The sequence below is a fragment of the Dipteris shenzhenensis genome, chromosome 33, assembly GCF_047967505.1.
Source record: "Dipteris shenzhenensis isolate YYH24624 ecotype China chromosome 33, Dip_SZ_1.0, whole genome shotgun sequence".
Lineage (NCBI taxonomy): Eukaryota > Viridiplantae > Streptophyta > Polypodiopsida > Gleicheniales > Dipteridaceae > Dipteris > Dipteris shenzhenensis.
The window spans coordinates 1,843,850-1,864,260 of record NC_141628.1 but is presented as its reverse complement, the minus strand read 5'-3'; the positions used below and the strand labels follow the sequence as shown (position 1 = coordinate 1,864,260).

The 20,411-nt window shown below is 45.2% G+C and overlaps 1 protein-coding gene across 7 annotated transcripts in view; it reads left to right on the top strand.

Moving 5' to 3' along the window:
• The first annotated feature begins 3,806 nt into the window (after positions 1-3,806).
• The window catches only part of LOC147879531 (ETHYLENE INSENSITIVE 3-like 3 protein), a 57,195-nt gene continuing 40,590 nt past the window's right edge, over positions 3,807-20,411 (top strand). For all 7 annotated transcript variants that reach the window (XM_087371502.1, XM_087371506.1, XM_087371504.1 and 4 more), the window contains exon 1: positions 3,807-4,196. The gene's annotated coding sequence lies outside the window, so the exon portion shown is untranslated. The remainder of the gene's footprint in view (positions 4,197-20,411) is intronic.

Genomic DNA, 20,411 nt, shown 5'->3' with positions numbered 1-20,411 from the left:
GCCAATGCAAGCTCATTCATAAATAAGTAATGCGGACTTGGAAATACTATTTGGGCAAGGAGAATTGTAAACAAATCAAAGAAGATAACCTAATTCCAACATCAATATTTTTAGAATAAATGGTATGGGTATGCCATTTCTCATACATTGAAGCATCAACATAGTTTGAGCACCTAAAATATAATAAGAAATAATATATATGCAATGTCTAATGAATTGGCATACCATAGGCCTACTATGATATGAAAATTGACAGTACCCTCACATTTGCTTTCATAGGCAAATGGCTAAATGAATAAAGAGGAACATGTAAATACACAAAGAAACTTCACAAACATAAAATGATGAGTTTGAAGGCTTTGGTGTGTTGCCATTTTAGGCACCCAACCTAAATGTGCAAAACATTCCAAAGGAAAGGCATAGCCTTTTTGTGCAAAAAGCAACCTAAAGAAATCTATTCAACCTATGGTTATACAATAAAACTATTGCACTTGAAACACTTGTTGTTTTCGTTTACTTTATGTGTAGAAGCATGTGGTTATACATGAGTTGAAAAAAAAAGCACATGTGTACTTAGGTTTACTTTAGAGCATGCTTGGAACCCCCTTATTTTATATTACCATGAAGTAGTAATGAATCTACTTGCCTTCAATTATTGACATTAGATTTGGACATAATGTGTGAATGTAGAAGCTGTTGAAATGTCCTTTGTTGTATCACAAGCTAAATTAAAATGAGCCTCAAGTTAAAATTTGGGATTGCAACAATTGTATAAAAGCCCTTCCTTGCATATATGAGCATGCAAGGAAACAAGCACAATGCATGTGGGTCCATGTTATCATCACACACTCATTCAATCACACATAATGAATTCAAAGGTGCACAAACATGTAAATGAAAAGCCATATCCTCAAAGTGGAGAGGCTTATTCACTCCTATAAGATGAAGGAAAATACATTTGATAAATGGAAACCATGGTTATAGCTATTGATTTGAAAGCAAGAGAATCTCATGGTGAGTAGGCTCACCTTGTTATGAAGAGCCTATATGGTTATCCTTGACTAGAATAGGAAAAAGATAAGAGGGGAGGATGCCACTTTCACACCTAAAAATCATGAGAAGTCACATGCTTCCCACTCTTTCTAGATCTTTTAAATAACGTCTTGTCTTGCATAAAGCACATGTTGCAAGGCTTTTTGGAAAGGGGATGGATGGTTTTGGACCACTAGCTCTAATAGAGGTAAATGGATGGCTTTAAAGAGCTCCATGGGTTTCACACTCACAAACATGGTAATTTGGGAACTATGTCAATGATAACTTAATTAAAAATTCTCCATTATTTATCAGAAGCAGATCCATTTCTTTTTTGAGTTAACGAAATATGTTTTGAATACACATTTTCAACATGTTGTTTATTGTAACCTTTCAGATTAATTACAAAATTTGTCTGACTTGCCCTCCTTTTTCAAAATAAGCACATCATTCTCCAAACCTCAAGCTCTCTCTTCCTCGGCACTTATAATGCATCTTCCATTTGGCATCTATCCTATGTGGTAGCTCAATGCATGGTTTGTAGGAATTGCTATAGTTTACTTTTTCCTTAATGCGATGGGCCATTCAAAAAGTGAGAATTATGGTTTCAACAAATGGTGATTGTTATTTTTTATGTTAAGCCCATTTCTTATGCGATCCATTCACAAGCTATGCATCTTTATAGGGAGAAGAGAAAGCCTTTTAGGAAATATGTAGTTCCATGTAGGGAGGTGCCTCTTCATTTTGAGGACTTATAGTCCTTGTGTTTTTGGCCCATACACTGTATAATGTCATGTAGATGTTTCATAAAGAGAAGTCCTTGGCCTTGCTTATTTAAGGGAAAGATACATACACGAGTTTTTTGGGTGCTACTTGTTGGAACACGTTCATAAGTTCAATATATTCCAACTTACAAAAAATGCCTATTTGGAAGTAGGGTAAAAGGGGCCACTACCATGGCATCGTACGATTTTTAAGGCGTTTATGATCCATGGAGTCTTTTGAGATTTCAAATTTGATGCTTTGGGGTGGCACACAATGATGCGTAATTCACAGTGCTAAAATCTCATCATTGTAACAAGTGGCCTCAACATTGGTAAAGCATATGAGCTAATCGTAAGGCACAACAAGACTAGGTTTGGGATGAACAAGGACCTCGCAACGACAAGTACTAACTTGAGAGAGGGTATCGAAGCTTCAGCAAAAGAAGCTCCTCCATGTCCGCCTTATTACCAAGGGGCCTCTACCTAGACATTGCTAGAGGTACCATCTCCTATAGTTCCATGTTTTGACTTTGGTTAAGAGTATTCCTTGGCTATGCTAAATTTATTGGCCCAAATTTGGCCCCTCTTCACTTAGATAGTTCCATGTAGGGAGGAGTTGTGATTTTGATTAATTAAGGGTAATCTTTCACTAGAGGGGGAAAGCAATACTTGGTGGTGCACATTCACAAACACCAAACCTCTCCGGGTACAGGAAAACCTGTGGTCCTTACAGACCAAGCACCCATCCATGGGCTACCAGACATCTTGTGTGGATTCGCTGCGCAAAATGGAGAGTGTCCATGCAATTGGGCAACCTCATTCCCTTGCCGATCCCTTGCCCATTCAAAAAATGCAATGATGATGGCATTTGAGTACTTACTACTCTAACCTTGTAGCCATGCTTGGTTGCTTGTTAAGATTGCCTTTAAAAAAATTTTATTTGCTATCCACATAGTGTGTCACACACACTGCGCGTGCTCGTTCTCTCACGTGGATGGGCTGGGGGAAATGGTGTTAGGGCATTGATGTATTTCACACATATTCTTCCCATTTGATTGGATCAACATGAGATGGCCCCCTCAAACTTTCACTTTTTTAGGTTGTCCACACCGTGGGGGCCTATCAAGGTCGGATGAAAGCAAATACGACGTACATGAATTTTCATCCAATTATTTTGTACTGACGATGTTCAACATCCCTTCACCCTCCACTTGTCAGGACGTGTTAATCTTGCCTTAAGGGCGAGTAAGGCTAATAAGAGAGCGAGCTTTTTAATGATGGGTGGGTATCTCATTATACACAAACCACCCATGATCAGACCTTCTAGTCCTACATGGAGTCCACGTCCTGCTCTCTCCAAGTCCTTCCGTGGACAGCCAAGCGTGGTTGCCCAACGATCAAGTTCGCCAATCAGCTCCGTTTGCAAGGTCCCACAGAGCATCGGTGGTTTCTGTTAATTACAAGATCATCGTCAGCAGAGCAGTAGGCGGTGTGTAAAGGGGGTGCCCATGGGTGGGTGGGCATGCAGGCTAATGAGGTGCACCCATGCGAGGCTGTGGTGGACTTTTTTTTGACGTGCAAGCCTTGGAAACGCCTTGGCAGAGTTTGGGTGAGTGATGGAAGGGAGAGAGATGGAGTGCAAGTGAGGGGGGGGGAAGGAAGGTGTGGGTAGAAAGGAAGGAGGCCTAGGTTTGTGGATTCCAAGGGGGTAACATACTAAAGTACTAGGAAGGGGGACTTAAAATTTGGAGGAGACTGGTTGTGATGAGGCTTTGTAGCTACATTGGAGTACACCAGTGAGTGCCTGTGAGGAAAGAGGATGGAACTTGGATGGACGCCGACGATCGAACTACTCCTACATCCTTGGCTAGAGGAGACGGCTCTCGAGTAGGTCCAGTCGTCGGTGCACAAGAGGGAAGAGCTGGGTCCTTTGGGATAGCAAAGAGAAGAATCTCGCTGCATCCGTATCCCTCATCTTTGCGACAAACTCGTGGGGACTCCCTATGAAACCATGGGCTGCTAGGGGTACTTTTTTTTGCTTCCAACACCTTATCATCTCTCATTTGTTCTCCCCTTCTCCCTCCCTCCTCTTCCTTCCTTCGTCCATTCTGCCACCATTTCGGCTCCCTCGCCATAGCTCCCAACCGGGTCCCTTCTCGCGCCTTCGCTCGTCCTCCGCATTGCTCTGCACAATTTGGGTCCTGTGTTTCTCCGGCCATCCTCTTCGTTTCTGCCAGTTTGTTGTACGGCCGCGAGAAAGGTACGTCCGACGCTTAGACGAGTTGGACCCCTGTGCCGGGGTGAACATCTTGGCGAATGTCTTGGCTGCACGGGTTGAAGCGGCTCAATCGAGACGCCATCCTTATTGCCGTGTCGAATTGTTAGGGCGCTTGCCTTCAGGTATTCCCACCGACTGCTTGCTTCTGACACTTTTATCTTCCTCGTAGAAGCTGTCAAGGAACTCAAGATACGCACTGTCCCCGTGGACCTTTGGGTGCCCATTCTGCGCAAGTGCTTGCAATTCGTTACAGAAACAGGAATGAAAGTGATAGGGGTACGGGCCTAGATACTCCGTTGTACGGTGAACTGGGTTCCTGGCGATGAGATGCTCTAGAAGCAGCAGCTTGTCGGCTGTCCCATATGGATTGTAATAGCCGGCCTATGAAACATGGATGGGAGGCCCTCTATTTGTGTAGCTGGTGCAAGGTTTGGCCTTGTGATCCGTTTAGCGGCTGTTTCTTTTCCACAGAATAAACAAAGCCCTTCATTGTGAAAGTCTGTCATTTTGGAAGACTAAGTAACGCCATTTATCAAATACTGCCGACGCTCTTGGGAAGCTGCTACACGGACATTCACAACTCCCGTCGTTTTGTGCTCGAGTTGCTGGGAACCATGCTTTGAAACTCTCTCTATATTTTCTTGCTGGCCGGAAACAAAGTTACAACGCCTGAGGAACTTTGCTTGTGGATCTGTACTGTTTCTGTACAAAGGTTACTGTGAGCAAAATTGCCTATGTGAAAGGTTGGAGGCTTTCAGTCTCCTCATTGCTAAATAGCCAGTATTGGTATTTTTATGAGAGCCATCATAACGGTCTGTACTACCGTGGAAACACTGTTAAGATTCTGATTTTCTATTGGGTTTTTTGTTCTATTTTGAATTATGGCTAGCCAATTGCTCCTCCATGATGAATCTGAGAGAGGACGTTCCCTCGTTTGCCTTCTCGGGTTGGAATATTTGGCTGTAAATGACAGAGATGGCTGTAATTGTAGCCCTTTCATGCAGGCTTGTATAAATGGATGCTCAAGTATGTGTGGGTGTGTGGATTTGTATGTGTGAGTAGAGGATGGGTTTGGGAATGTTCCTGGATTCATCTAGGTACATGATGATGCGTGGATTAGCCTGTACTAAAGTAATGTACGGGTTGAAAGAGGTGGGTTGATAGTGGCGTTCTGATGAAATTTACAGAAAGCCCTGAGTAGACAGAGTCTGATCGTTTCTGGATTTGGAATGGGGATGAGCTTCTCCCTTCATTGGGCTGTCATTATCACGTGGAATCTTTCGAAACCCAGATGGCAACATAAGCACAGCTTTGCTTACTAAGTTGTCTTTATTTTTATTTTTGTTTCTCTTAATCTTTTTTAAAGTCGTTCACAATTTCTCTTTTCTCCTTTGTCCTTTTGCTTGTTTTATAAAAATTTTAATTTGTAAGATTGTATTTATTCTAGTCTTATTAAGGCATACGTTATTAATACATGGAGAATGAGTCCTGGTGTTACTCTAGAGAAATGGTCTCTGTAGATGTTAAGTTAGAAGAGTGAGATGAGTTTTCAAAGCAACAGCAAGTAGAGATCACGGTAGCAGCTGAAATCTGTGGTGACAATTAAGACCAGGACAGATCCCTGCTGTCTTCAGGAGTTCTATGTGAGAATGTCCAATCAATTGAACCTTCCCCATTTTCTCTCATGAAATGTTGGCCATCAAGATGATGCCGCTAGGGAGAGTTGGAACTGGTCATTCTTTTGCCAGCTTTTTCTGGATGATTTATTGAAAGTTCAGGGGGATATTGAAACAGACCCTAATAGGTTAGTCAAACACTAAACTAACCTGCAAGATCAACAAGTATCAGTGTACAAGCACAGGGGCAGCTTGGGTATAGGTTAGTGCTTCACCACCCAACTATAGATCCCTTAGGATTACCCCCAAGCTAGAGGCCAGGCAACCTCTGACCATAATTCTTGGAAGGCCCCACTCCCAAGAATGACCCAAGTGAGTAATGGCTCTCACTTAAACAGATGCATGGTGTCTCAAGTGTCTCAAGCCCAGGACTACTTTTATTGTACCAAAGGTACCATGTTTCCCTGTCCCAAGGTTAGCCATAGATTAACCTCGCCTCCATAACATAGCCATGTAATGTCATAGAATTCTCCCCTCAATCAAGAAGGATTGAGACACAAGGGAATTAGCGTCGAAGACAATCAATACTTTCCCAAGTGCTATCCTCTTCTAAGTGATCTTTCTACATAATCTTCAGCTCTAGAACAACCCTGTTCCTTATCTGTCAAAGCATCACACTTTCAGATTGCAATAATGATACGTTTCCTAAGCAGAATAGAAATAATGTTCATCACTATGGGATTGTTAGAATTCTGGTCATCTCATGTCTGTACTATAGGCTGATTTGTGGTGTGCCGCCCAAGGATAGTTGCTGGTTCTCCCTGTAAAATAAACTGGTAGAGGGAAGTTATGCAAGGGCATGTTGCGAGCGTATGAGGGCTGGTAAAGGACTTGGTCAAGGGCTGAATATGGGGCCTGGATAAGGGCTGGAAAAGGCCTGGTTAAGGGCTGGTAGAGGCCAGTAAAAGACCAGCAGCAAGTGACTGGTTTGGGCATGTTAGGCCATCCATTCAGGGTCGGGTCAGCCAACCAGACTGGGTTGGTTTAACCCGACCAGCCAACCAGGGAGCCAACCAAGACAGTCGGCCTGTCTGGTCAGACCCCTAATGGGCTTATGTTGCCTATTGTGTACATCTTGCAGATGTGCAGTTCTTCCTCTGGTTGGAGCCTTTCAAAGGCGCAGTTCCAGCCTTTATGTGGAGTGTTCCAAGGTGCAGTTCTAGGCTTGGGTTGTATCTTCCAGTTGTTGTTTTTTTCAATACTAAAGAGCAGAGTTTTTCTAGCATATGTTTCTTTCAATCTATTGTGCAGTAGTACTCTCTTTCTAATCGTAGTACCTCCTCTCTCTGATTGGATTTCTGCGTCTCTATCTCTCCACACGCATAGTTCCGCTGCATACTTTGGCAGAGATGCCATGGTCCTCGGAGATCTCCATGAAGAGCAAACTTCTTTTCACTATATTGAAACTGAATTGTATGGTTTCGATAATGAATATTTCAAGAGGAGCCTCCATTCCAAGCAAAATGTCTACCCTGTCCAATCTCATCACATGAAAGGACTGTCCCTTAATAACCTTGTATCTCAACTTGAAGGTTTGAAGTCATCTCCTGTAGCTCCATGTGCAAGATTGACCACATGTTGGTGGCTTTTAGGAACTGTTGAGATGTGGAACTTCTCCAGAAGAGAAGCATCAATGAGATTGTGAGTACTACATATGTTTTGTTTTTAGAGGATGAGTTTGGGCATGTTCCTGGATTCATCTAGATATATGACACGGATTAAATTTGGTATCATTGACATGAGGGAAGGCTCTTTGGAAGGACCTCAGGACTGAAGATTAGATGGGAGCTGGGACATTGAAGAGAGCACAATAGGATTACACAGGGAAGCTGTGAGTGCCTCCATGAGGTACATGGCTTGCTTTCAAAGCAAGCAAACAAGTGAGTTGATCGGCGAGTACGTGCATTCATTGTATGATCATCCAAACCTTAATATCATGCTATGGGCAGATCATATGCATTAGGCTGTGAGAGATTGGAGGTTAAGAGCCTCCTTGGAAGGCAGAGAGAGAGGTCTTGGTGTTTCTTTGAAGCCCGGATGCAGGTTGCAAATGGTGAACCCGTTGAAGCGTGTATGGTGAAGACATGAACATCTGCAGGTGAAAAGACTGTGCTGAAGCCATAAGAGTACTGGCTTGAGAGCTCAAAGCTTTAGTGGGTGCTCTATGGAGTAAACAGCTGGCTTGTCCCTCAACATAGCCTTGGTGCATTTCAAGATAGTTCTATTTTTGCTTGGCAACATCATGTTGTCGTGGCATAAGATGTAGTATTGCCTTTTGATCCAATTTTTATGTGATTGAGTTGGCATCTAGAACAACCAGGAGAGTTGGTCGGTCAACAAGGAAAAGGGGCAGAGTGGCCCCTATCCTCCATTGTATAAAACCCCGTTGTGGCATCATAGAAGCATTCACAAGTAGCATCCCTTGAGCCATTGAAGCCCCCATAGATACCACACGGTAGGATTTTGCAGCAGGTTGGTGTGCAGCACACATGTTTCCTGTTGGTATTGGACCTGAGCAAGATTTGGTTGTGGGTTTTAGGTACATGGAGGGTTACTTTTGCACTAGATATATTCCATTTTGGTGGGCTGTAGAGAACTCCCGAATTTGGGTCTGTTGAGCTGTCTCACGCTGTGGCGGAGGGTGTGGTCTCCTCGACCTCTAACTCCTCGTCTCGGGTGATCGCCTTTGAGGAGGGTGGAGAATCGAGATAGGTCGAACCTCGATGGTGTGTGCCCTGGTCACTCTTCGTGTCGCTGGTCGGTAGTATATAGCAAACTCTGTATCATCTACAAGTAGTGATCCCTCGCCAGATCCCTCGCCTCCCAGATAGTCAATGAAAGATGTGATCTCATCAATATAGAGCCCAAAGAGAGTTGGTGATAGAGGACATTCCTGCTTCACACCCATGGTGTTCTCAACCCAGTCAGATAGGCGTCCCGGGGCACGAACTCTCCCTTTGACTGACTCGTGTAAGCTCATCAACCCCCCAGATCAAGACCTCTGGGATCTGCATCTCCTGAAGCCTCCTTATGTGACGGGAGCGTGGGCCTTCCAGAAGTCTACAAAGGAAGCGTAGACTTTCTGGCACCTCGATCTCGCCTTCTCAATGATGGCTCTCAAAGTGAAAATGTGATCAAGGGTGAAGTGCTATCGTAGGAAGCTTGCTAGTTAGAGGACCCGTTGTCCATATGCCTTCGTGTGATTGCTAATCTCCTTCTCTAGTACTGATCCATAGTTCTTAGCCAGAGTGTGGCCAATCATGAGAGTACAGTAGTTCCCAGTGTCCATGGATTCCCCTGCTTTGTGTATCGGCACAATGGTGGTAGTGCTCTAAAAGGATGGGAAGCCATGACATATTGCGCGATTGAATATCTGATTGAATATTTGTGCTTCTTGCCCATGTGCGAAATGCTTTGTCTATAGTCCCTTGTGGTCTTGAGCTCTCTGGTCCGGTGGAGAGCTCCAGTACATTCTATGTAGTGATTCATGAACAAATGGCATGTAGTGGGCTTGGGAATAGAGGACATGTCAAGTGGTGCCTGCCTTGGGACGTTGCAGAGTGAGCTCGCGTAAGCATGCCAAACCCTTGGGTCTGTGATGGGAATAGGTAGCTTTCCCTCAGATAGAAGCCCCCATCCAATGGTATGGTCTCCCCTGAGAAAGAGCGGATCACCTTCTCCACCCTGTAAATGAGGAAAGCTTGCCTCTTATGATGTGTCAGTCGTCGTGAAATCCATTGTGCCTCGTGTCGTCTGATGACCCAAGGCTCGCTCACGTGGAGGTGCGATCTCATTTCTCTGCACTCATCATCGTACCATGGATTCTAAGGCATCATCCCAACTAGGGCATGTGATGCAGATCTTGTCGTGGGGAAGGATGTAGTGGCTGCGTCATGCATCACAGTGACCAGGGTCTCTGAGGCCTAGGCGAGGTTTGCATCATCTTTAAGTAGATATGAGAGCTCACGATCTAAGTGGCTAACGTAGACTGGGTCGAGGGCATGATCAAAGTGGATCTGGACACGAGTGGTATGTGGGGACTCTCCTGGTATAGTAGCCGAGATGCTGAAAGCTAGGTATGAGTGGTCAGCTCCGAGCGGGGGGGTAGGCACAGTAAAATCATGTATTCGTGATGCAAAGGCCAGGGGACCCATCAGGTAATCTACTGTACTGGTCCCTTCATGTGGGAAACAAGTAAGTCCATCAGATGACGGCCATCTCTGGAGGCCGTTATATATAATCAGGTCATGGACTGCTCCCAGCTCACATAGATGTCGACAGTATCCTGTCACGTGGTGCATCGGCTGAGTGTCTCACAATCCAAAGCTCTGCTGGGTCTAGCTCTGGAACTATGAGGGAGTCAGAGTCAAAGTCTTGCAAACCCACCTACCAGTCTCCTGTGTTGCATTAAAGTTGCCGAGGAGGAGGATATCTCTTGTCTGGAGAACTCCGTGATGTCATCATTTATCGTCTCATGTTGACTATTCCGCTCTATAGCGACCTCATGTGCATAAGATGATGTATATGGGGGGAAGTAGCACACTGCTATGAAAATGTGTCATGCCTCCGATAACTTGACTCGTATCCACATGTGTCATGCATGCTTCTCTCTTCGTACCACATATATGAAAGGCCTCAGGTGTGATTTGAATAGGGCAACTACACCTCCAAAACCTCGTACCCCACTATATCTCCACATCTTCTTCCTATAGGCTGACTCCCATGTATATCTCATCAGTGTGGGCAGGCCTCTCTTTGGGCTCTCATGTGTCTCGGTGTAGAAGATAATGTCTCTATCTCTGTATGTCTCCAAGAAGCCGTCCAGATCGGATCAAAGGGTCATAGTAATCAGAAACGGCCGTTTCTAGCTTGGAATTAGAAACACAGAAAAGAAAACGGCGTTTCTTCTAGAAACGCCGTTTCGTAATCTCTTTTTTGTTGTTGTGGGAGGGTGTGTTTTGTGTGGCCCTCTTTTGATTAAACTGTTTTTTGCCCTCTTTTGATTAAACCATTTTTCATTGATTCGTCACCTCTTGTCGGCGTTTCGCCGCCTCCCGTGTTGCTGCTCTAGATCGTGCTGCTCTCCAGCCTCTCCCTCTTTTATTCCTGGGCCCTGGCACCCGCAACCTGCTCTCCTCTCCATCCCTCCATCCTGCAGCCTGCTCTCCACCCTACAGGGTGCAGCCTGCTCTCCATCCTCTCCATCCTACAGGCTGGCAGCTGCTCTCCATCCTTAGCCTGCTCTCAGCTCTCCATCCCTCCACTACGTCTCCTCTCTTACCTCTCCATCCTCCTCCTACCTCTCATCCTCTGACTCCTTCTACCTCTCCATCCTCTTTCACCTTCCCATCCTCCTTCTACTGCCCATCCTTTCTCACCTCTTCATCCTCCCTGACCTCTCCATCCTCCCTCTCAAACTTCAAATTCGCCAGAAGTTAGAAGTTAGAACTTAGTTCAGGACACATGTTGATTGTTGAAGCATCATTCATGGATAATAGATGATACTAGATAGATCAATCATCATAGGAATTTAGAATCATAGAAGCATGCCTGATGCTTCAAGTATAGATAATTGTATTATGTATAATTTGCACTGTATTGATAATTGTATTATGTATAAAAAATATAAATTGTACCATATTGCTGTTTCTTCCGTTTTTCGTTTCGGCCGTGGTTGGAAACTCTGTTTCCCCGGTTTTTTCTCGTTTTCATTTCTTCTGTTTCTGTTTCCGTTTCGGCTGGCAACTATGCAAAGGGTGCCATTACAATTCCACACAGCCATTTTCAGCCTGCTTTGTGCACTGATCTCACGGGGCCAACATTGTCATAATTCCCCTTCTTCTTTCTCCCCCCTGTCTGCTCTTTCCCGGATAATCACTCTACCATCCCAGTAGGCAGCCCATTTTCCTGCTTCTCTTGCTGCCATTACACCTATCATACCCTCCCTTCTGTGCTCCTGCTGTAAAAGAGTGAGGTCGTCATCCAAGTATATTTTGGTCCCCTTCAAGGTTTCCCTCATACTCATGAGGGTAGATCTGTCCATGGTAGTCCGAAGGTTCATGACTAGTAGTCTTGTTGGTGTGTCTATCTTACCCACCCTCCAAGCTGTCTCGCACATGAGATTGACACCCATATTGGTGAACAAGGCTTTAGCATCTGCCATTGGGGTGTCTCCCACTGTTAGGCCTCTTACTAGAACATTCAGTGCCTTACTAGCTCTTCTCTTTTGCTCCTCCAAAGCTTCAGAGATGAATTATTTCTTTGGGGCTGTTGATCCTTTCTTCATCACGGCTGCCCATTCGAGCATTTCCTCCTTCCTCTGAGTGAGTTGTTGTGCAAATTCAATGTGTTCATCTCTTTCTTGAGGCTGGCATTTTCTGTCCGGATCTCTTCTATGACTTTGCAGCTCTCGTCCGAGTTCACTTTCATATCCTTCACTTGTTGTAGTTCAGTTTCCAAATTGTGCACCTTATCTTGGAGGTGTTAGAAATGTCATTGCCCCACCTGTGAGCCTCTGATTGGAGGGGACAAGGGGGCAGGAGACTGTATGGGGAAAAGGGCTGAGGGTACCTCGCTGAGTGAAGGATTGTGCCAGCAGCCTGCGTGGAGGATTGCACCAGGCCCATGCGGGGGCATCTACAGCACATGAGCATCAGCCAGCAGCAGCCCAAAAGGCCCTGCATATGGGGCCTTATAGAGGGCAAAGGTTGGCCCAGAAAACCGACGAGAAGGCAGCCATCTAGGCCCTTCTGGGGGTTGGTTTCTGCAGACTAGAACCTACTGGAAAGTGGGCCAGTTCTAGGGGCTCGCTGCCCACCTATATAAACCCCCTCCCGCCCACACTTTTCCTCATCACTTGCACTGACCAGCCTTGTGCCGGCAAGCGCGCAGGGAGAGGAGTAGACTCAGAGTTTGGTACAGCATCTCCTTGCTGTTTTGTATGCTCACCTCTTGAGCTTTTGTCAGCCTACTGTTGTGGAAGAATATATTTGAGTTTTGCTCTCTTTCTCTCCCCTCCTCTTTGAGTGTTGTTTGAGCTGCGGTCGGGAGTGTGAGGAGTGAGTGATTCTATCCTCTACTTTCTAACATGGTATCAGAGCAGGGTTTCCAGCTCTAGAACGGAGTTCCTAACCAAGAAGGCGACTCCAATCAACACTCGGGTTTGCTGTGTGGTCAAACATGCCATCATAGCTTGTAACAGCACATATTTGAAGGTCAGCCAAGTGTGAGGAAGGAGGATTTGACTACAAGGACGGTGGTTTCTAACAGCCTCAAATAGGGTAAAGGGGCTAGTAAAGAGGCGGGTGCCTGTAAAATGTCATCAACCCCCCAATAGGGAGGCAGGTGCCACCCAATGCTCTTCATAGAAAAAGATGATGTGGCAAGCCCTCCTTTCACCATCTTTTGGACACACAGTGCCTTAGTACTGGCCCTCACTTGACCTAAGCACTGGCACTCATAGATTTCTATCTTCCACAAATTTTTTGAAAAGTTTGAAAATAAAAATTAGCTCCCTATTACGACCCGATGACTACGATAGCTTCAAATCTGAATTCTGATTTTAGGAAGGCCATTTCTGCTATGGATTCATGCTAAAAAGTTAGCCCTCCATAGTACCGGCCCCCCTTACCCTACCAGTGGTAACGAAAATCAGAAGCCCAAGTAGAGGAGTCATTGCATGTAAGTCCAAGGCTCTGTCCAAGTCTAAGGCATCCAGTTTATCTTTGGCAAGCAAAGTCTATCTGATCCTACAGGGGGTTCTATCTACGAGTTTATGATTTTTTGAAGGTTGTGATTGTTCTATATTCTGGTCTGATATAGCCGTTCCTGTGATTCTTTTTTCTCAGTATAGGTTGAGGCCCTCTCTCGCTCATTGGCAACTTCTCAAATGAGTGCTTGGCTATCTCCAAGGAACTGCTAATTTTGGCCTTCAATTTTGATCTTCTTACAAATCGACTCTCCACTTTCATGCATTCCTAATTGGGGAACTAACATTGCCACCAGAAGATCTATCATAGGTGGTTGTTTTATTGTCACCACATCCATCTCCTAGCGTTGCATAAACGAATCAAGGTTCCTGCTTTTACTTCATCCCCAACAAGATTGATTGGGTCATCACTTTGTAGTGAAGTGCTTTGCATGCATGCCACGTGTATGCATGTTAAGACGTAAATGGCACCGCACCCTTGTATTACAACCATGCACATTGTGTTAGTCGGTTCATTCCTATTGATTCTCCATGAGGCTCTGTGTATATGAACGATGGATCATGGAATGGATAGTATGGGGTTATTTGTCTCGCAAATTCACCTGTTGTATTGTCTCTCATTTTCTCAGTAGAGCGTACTTAGGAATGCATGCCAGGTTCTTGGAAGAGGCTAGTATAATTTCAACTTTTGTTGCTCCCCGGGGATCTTGTAAGCTTCTCCTACACATGTACGTTGATTATATATCTCTTTCATCCCTTTGACATGGCTATGTGGGTCCTTACGCTCGACGTACTGCATGTTGTCCAGCTTGTGTGCAAAAGGTGCAACACTTTGATTTCAGACTTATTTTCATACTTATTCACAAGCCATGTTCATAAACCATTGCTACTTTTGCATGGAGCCTCTAGACACTAAAAACCTCTTGCAAAAACGTTGAGCCAGTTGGGGGAAAAGCAATAATATGTGTGCTTGATATCCGGAATAATTTGCATAGTTGTTAGGATTCACACAGAAATATGAGACAGCGTTTGGACTATGGCTGGTTCTAGAGTAGTTTGTGTTGGTTTCGTTTAGTAAATGTACGAAGCACTCTATGTTCACTATAATTTGTGGGTCTATTCCTACATCAGACGATGTGAGCTAAGGTGTTGTGTTTTTGTTCCCTTTAGTGTGTTCTGTTCTGTTCTCAAAAGCCTTATTTGTGGCCACAGTCCAATTTAGCAAATCTTTACCGCACTTATGCCCAATATATATATATGTATATGCATATATACGTATGTATATATGTATATGTATGTATACATACAATACATACATACATACATACATACATACATACATATGTATGTATGTATGTATGTATATGTATATGTACATATATATATATATATATATATATATATATATATATATATATATATACACATACATATGTATATGTACATATATATATATATATATATATATACATACATACATATGTATATGTACATATATATATATAGATATAGATATATACATACATACATATGTATATGTACATATATATATATAGATATAGATATATATATATACACATACATATGTATATGTACATATATATATATATATATATATATATATGTATGTATGTATGTATGTATGTATGTATGTATATGTTGTTGGGGTAAAGGCACATTGCCAACCCTTCATTAAAGATAGGACACCTATGACTGTCTTAAGACAGTCATAGGGTAAAACCTAATCCTAATAAAACTAAAGAGTTTGTGGTGTGGCTCATCATTTCACACCCGCACATTGGAGTCTTCTCTCTCTCTCTCACTCTCTCCCTCTTGCTCTCATTCCCCCATTAGGCCCGTTAACTGGTATCAGAGCCCACCTCTCCTACTCCACTCCCTACCCTAGCCTAACCACCCTCGACCTCTACCTAGAGCAGGTGACAGCGCCGTACAGCGCCGTACGTCGTCCGTACATCCGTACGGACGAGCTTCGCGTCGAGCAGCCAGGGCGGCGACGCATTGCGCAGGTCAGGGCGGCGCAGCAGATCTGGGCGCAGGGCGGCAGCGCGTCGAGCAACCAGGGCGGCGACGCATTGCGCAGGTCAGGGCGGCGCAGCAGCGCGCCACTTAGCAAGGGAGCAGCACATCGGTGCATCGCGCAGGAGATGCCGCAGGCCTCCTTCGCGCGCCGTACATCTGTACGGCCGTACAGCCGTACGATGGCCGTACGTCCGTACATCCGTACGGACGGCCCTGTGCCGTACAGTATAGATTACCGTACTGTACGTTGACAGGTCTTTCAGCAGGGAGCTGCTTCCGATTTTTTGCAGCAGGGAGGTATTGTTTTGTTTTGGGATCTGTGTCAGAGGCAACTTCTCTCCTTGGATCTGGCTTTTGCACAAGTACAGTAAGTACGAAAGTACAAAAGGTACATTTTTTGTTTTGGGGAAGAAAGAGAGGTGAAAGAGCACTCTGCTCTTCATTCCTCTTGATTAAGGATCATTTTTTCAGTTCACAGAACTGTGTTTTCTTGAAAGTACAGCAAGTACCTTCATTTACCTCGTGCTTGAGGAAAAGAGAACCACAGTGTGTGGTTGATTGCACAGTTATTTTGTTCTGGGAAGGTAATGCCTTGATTTTGCAAGAGGACATATGCTTTTACTGGGTTTGAATCTCAGTTTACAGGTGAGCAGATCATAGGGCTTTTGCCCGGCAGGTGATGCATTGTATGCCTTGAGGCAGTGTGGTGCCAGAGAGCACACATTTGTCTTGATTTCCGCAGTGTCGAGGTGACATTTTCTTGCAGGTCACATTTCTTGTGCAACACTCAGAGAACCTCAGTTGAGCCACGCTTGGCCAGGGCGCATCGAGTTTACTCGGTCCCTAACTGTCCATCGTTGACAGTGCTCAAAAGGTTCCTCATTGAGTGTTTGTACGTTGGGATCTGTGTATGTCATTTCTACACAGGGCAGTATATGCATTACACTGGTGGATGATTTTGTCAGAGAGATTTTCATATTGCATGCTACCTCAGTGTTGAGGTGTTCTCCACTTGATTCAGGTGTCAAATCAAGGGGCTTTTGCCCAGACTTTGTTTGATAGCACTTGGGTTACCGACAGAGATCTTCAGATGCATTTTCTCCTCTTGGTATAAGGGTGATTGCTTGGGATTTATCCCATTTTCTGTTGCAGGTTTTGTGACAGGCTGAAGTGTCATTTTTTTTTTTGGGTGTTTGCCAAGTGGTTTATGCATATTAACTCAGTGCAATACCTCATCTGAGGTGGGAGAAGTGATCAGTACAGTCAGTACAGCAGTGTTTACAGCAGTGTTTGTGCTTTGTCAGATGATTATGCACTGTTAAGCACTTGTTGAGCAGCTGCAGCAGTCTGAAATTACTGTTTTTATGCCTCTTTGAGCACGGTACAGTGTGTCAGAAGGTACAGTATTTGCAGGGTCATTTATTGTTTTGCTGCAGATTTTCCTGACAGTAAAAAACAGCACCATTGAGAGTGCTTCTGGCTCTTGAATAGAGCAGGTTTTTTCTGAGAAATCAGAATTTTTATTCAGTCCTTTTTACTTCCAGGGAGTCAGGTACTTTCCTTATCTGATATGGCATCAGGGGGAAGTGATTCTTCAATTCTGAACATAAAGAAACTGGAAGGAGCACACAACTAGGCATTATGGGCAGAACAGTGCTTGAATGTACTTCTGTTAAAGAAGATTGCTAAGCCATACTTTATCTGAGGTCAGATCAGTCAATGGCGATACTATTTCGGAATATCCTTTGATATGCCTTCGATAAAATTGGACAAATCCCAAGAATGATCGCAAAGCGGTCAGACTCTGAGGGATTGGCCAAGTAAGTATCGCAGCCACTTTCTTTGGATCCATTTCTACCCCCTCTAGAGTAATTATGAATCCTAAGTATTCAAGTCTAACCATACACAGTAAGGGTGAAGGGTGTTGTCATGTGCACGGATTGGTATCTGACGTGTACTAGTTACGCAGAACTAGCTCAGGTTAGCCTGGGGAGGCTTAGAGCTAGGCAGGCTTGATTCTCGGGTTGAGTGGCAAGGGTACGAACTATTTATAGGACTTCGCTATTTTTGGCGCCGGGGCCCGAGTCTATAAAAGAGGCCCAGGGGGTTCAGTTCTCAGAGTGCAGTTGGGAGCAAGTCTCGTTCCCAGGTGCTAGGTCTGATCCTGGATTGTGTCGCAGACGCGCGCTTGCATCTTAGCGTAGCCCAAGGCCCAGTGGCAGATCCAGGGCTTCACAGCGCCGCCTGGTGGTATGGGACACCAGGCTGGTTGGGATCTGATTGGGAGTTCGTGCCAGTAGCTCAGCTCGTGGCTCGGGGGGATATCTTCTGATTCGGGATCACATCCCGTAGATGTCACGGTTGGGTGGTGAGCAGCCTGCTCAGTTCTGATGTTGTGTGTGGTTATTTTGCAGATCAGGGGTTTCAGGAGTGCTGGGATGTGTCAGTTGGTATTAGAGCCAACTCCTGAGGTAGGAACTTCTGATGCGAGAAATTTGACGGATTTCTCTTCCAGGTATGCCCTAAAATTCGAGATTTCCTGCTGCGTTTTTTGCTGTCTACCTGGGTAGAAGGGGTGAAGAGATATCTGGAAAAGGCAGGAAGAAGGAGAGACTTGATTTCGAAATTGCTGAAGGGTCTAAGTGAGAGAGGGAGTGAAGTTTTAGCTAGGAGAGTGTGGAGAGAATTGGAAGAGAGGCGAAACAGGGCTGTTAGGTAGGAGATGGAATCGGGATGCTGGTCAGGGCTGCACAGAGGTAGGTGTCGCTGGTAGGTGAGGCCGAGGGGTGCGCCATCAGTTGGTGCAGGATTCGGCCCAGGCAGGGGGTGCGCCAGGCTGAACAGGGTACGGCCAGTAGCTGCTAGGGGTGGCTGAGGTACGAAAAAAGCACCACCTTCCAAGTTTGGAAGGTGGGGCAGAAAAAAGCATCGACCCTCCAAGACTGGAGGGAGTGCATGCTAAATTTAGCCTCAAACCTCCAATTTTGGGAGCAAGCTTTTCTGGAAAGCGTGGCTAGGCTTTCCTAGAAAGCATAGCCTCCAGAATAGCTGCGCTACCTTCTATAAAGCCTGGCGAGATCTCATGTCCAGCCATAGTCTCAAGCTAGACAGCGCAAGAAAGGCCTGCCCCTACCAGAGTTCCGCCATCTAGATACGGCTGCAATAGCAGCAGCTCTGCGTCCTGCCTCTGCCTGAGATTCGCCTCCAAGAAACGGCTGCAACAGCAGCAGATTTTCCGTACTGTACGGCCTGCAGCGGACCAGCAGAAGGAAACCATCACCTACGCAAGCTGATCGTCAGTTTACGGCATCTCTTTTCCAGCCAGCTTCTCTGATTTCGCCACATCTTCGAGGGACGGTTTCTTTCCTCTACTCTTCTCCTTCTAGCTTCGATTCTCCCAGTTATTTCTCTCAGTTTGTAATCAAATCAGATTCAGCCATGTCTGATGCTCCGAATCCCGAGTTCGCTATGGGAGAGCAGGACTTAGATTACACTCCAGTGGGAGAGGATGATCAGGGTCTCTATGACGACCTGATCACTAAGAAAGCCTTCAGTGAGTTCACGACTGCTCTGGATGGTAAATTTGAGCAGGTCAACGCTAATCAATTGGGGTTGACACAGCAACTCCAAGGGATTCAAGCCACTTTGACTCTTCTGGCTAGCACGGTTCAGGCACTCACGCATGTGGATGCCATGGCTTCCGTGCTAGGCCCGAATATCACTCCGGATCCCTTTCCAGGTGACCAGAAATCCAGAACGAAGGAGGTGGTTGACACTTGGTTGCACAAGTGGCAAGTACACTTCCAATTTCACCCCTATCCAGATGAGAAAAAGATTCAGCTAGCAGCAGGGTTTATGTCAGGTAAAGCCTTGCTTTGGTGGAAAGAACTTCAGCCTAAGCCTGATACTTGGACAGAATTTGAGGGTATCTTCAGGAAGGAGTTCTTGAAGAAGGAAGATGACTACGATATCGTCGGCAAGCTCAAGGCCCTCGATATGTCAAAATTGAATTTAACTTTTGAAGTTTATCTTCAAAGATTTAGGGATCTGCAAACCAGGGCCGCTAAAATGGATCCTGTAACCTTGTTAGGTTTTTTCGTGGATGGTTTGCCAGACTCCTATAAGTTACAGATTAAGAATAACAAGTGCACAACATTGCAGGAGGCCATGACATACGCGCGCATATATGATGATACCATGGTCGGTACCAAGGCAACCACAGTTACCGAGACCAGCGGAAAGAACAAACGCAAGTTCTTTCAGCATGCGACTGGCATTGGGGAGACGAAGTCTACGGACAACGCCTCCAGGAAAAGCTTAACTCCTGCGAAGAATGGTAAGGCCCGTTTCCTTCGCACTCTCAGGCTCAAGAAAGAGGGCCTGTGTTTTTATTGCGAGGAGCGGGGCCACACGAAGAATGAGTGTCCTAAGCGGAAGAACCAGAAATTGGTGCTAGGACCCAAGCTCCAGGCAGGTCCACGTACCGCAGCCAAGGGAGCCAACTAGGTTACGATGACAGGTATTTCAGTAAATGTCATTACCTGCCCCCTTTCTTGTAATTGTACCTTTAATACTTCGTTGTTTGGTTCCCATGATCTTTTCCGAATTTATGGAGAAGTTAGGGACCAACAGGTTCACATTCTCTTTGATCCGGGCAGCTCTCACAATTTTGTTAATTACAAATTTGTGCAGAAGATGGGGCTGTCCACAGTACCTAGCGACCACACCTACGAGGTGCAGCTTCCAGCCGGGAAGCAGTTTTGGGATCGCAAGGTTGAAGCGCTTCCCATCCGGATTCAAGCCTACACGGGAGCTCTCACATGTTACGTTATGCATCTAGAGCATGTAGACTTGCTGATCGGGATAGAGTGGTTTAAAACCCACAATATCCAGATCGGATGGACGGAGCATAC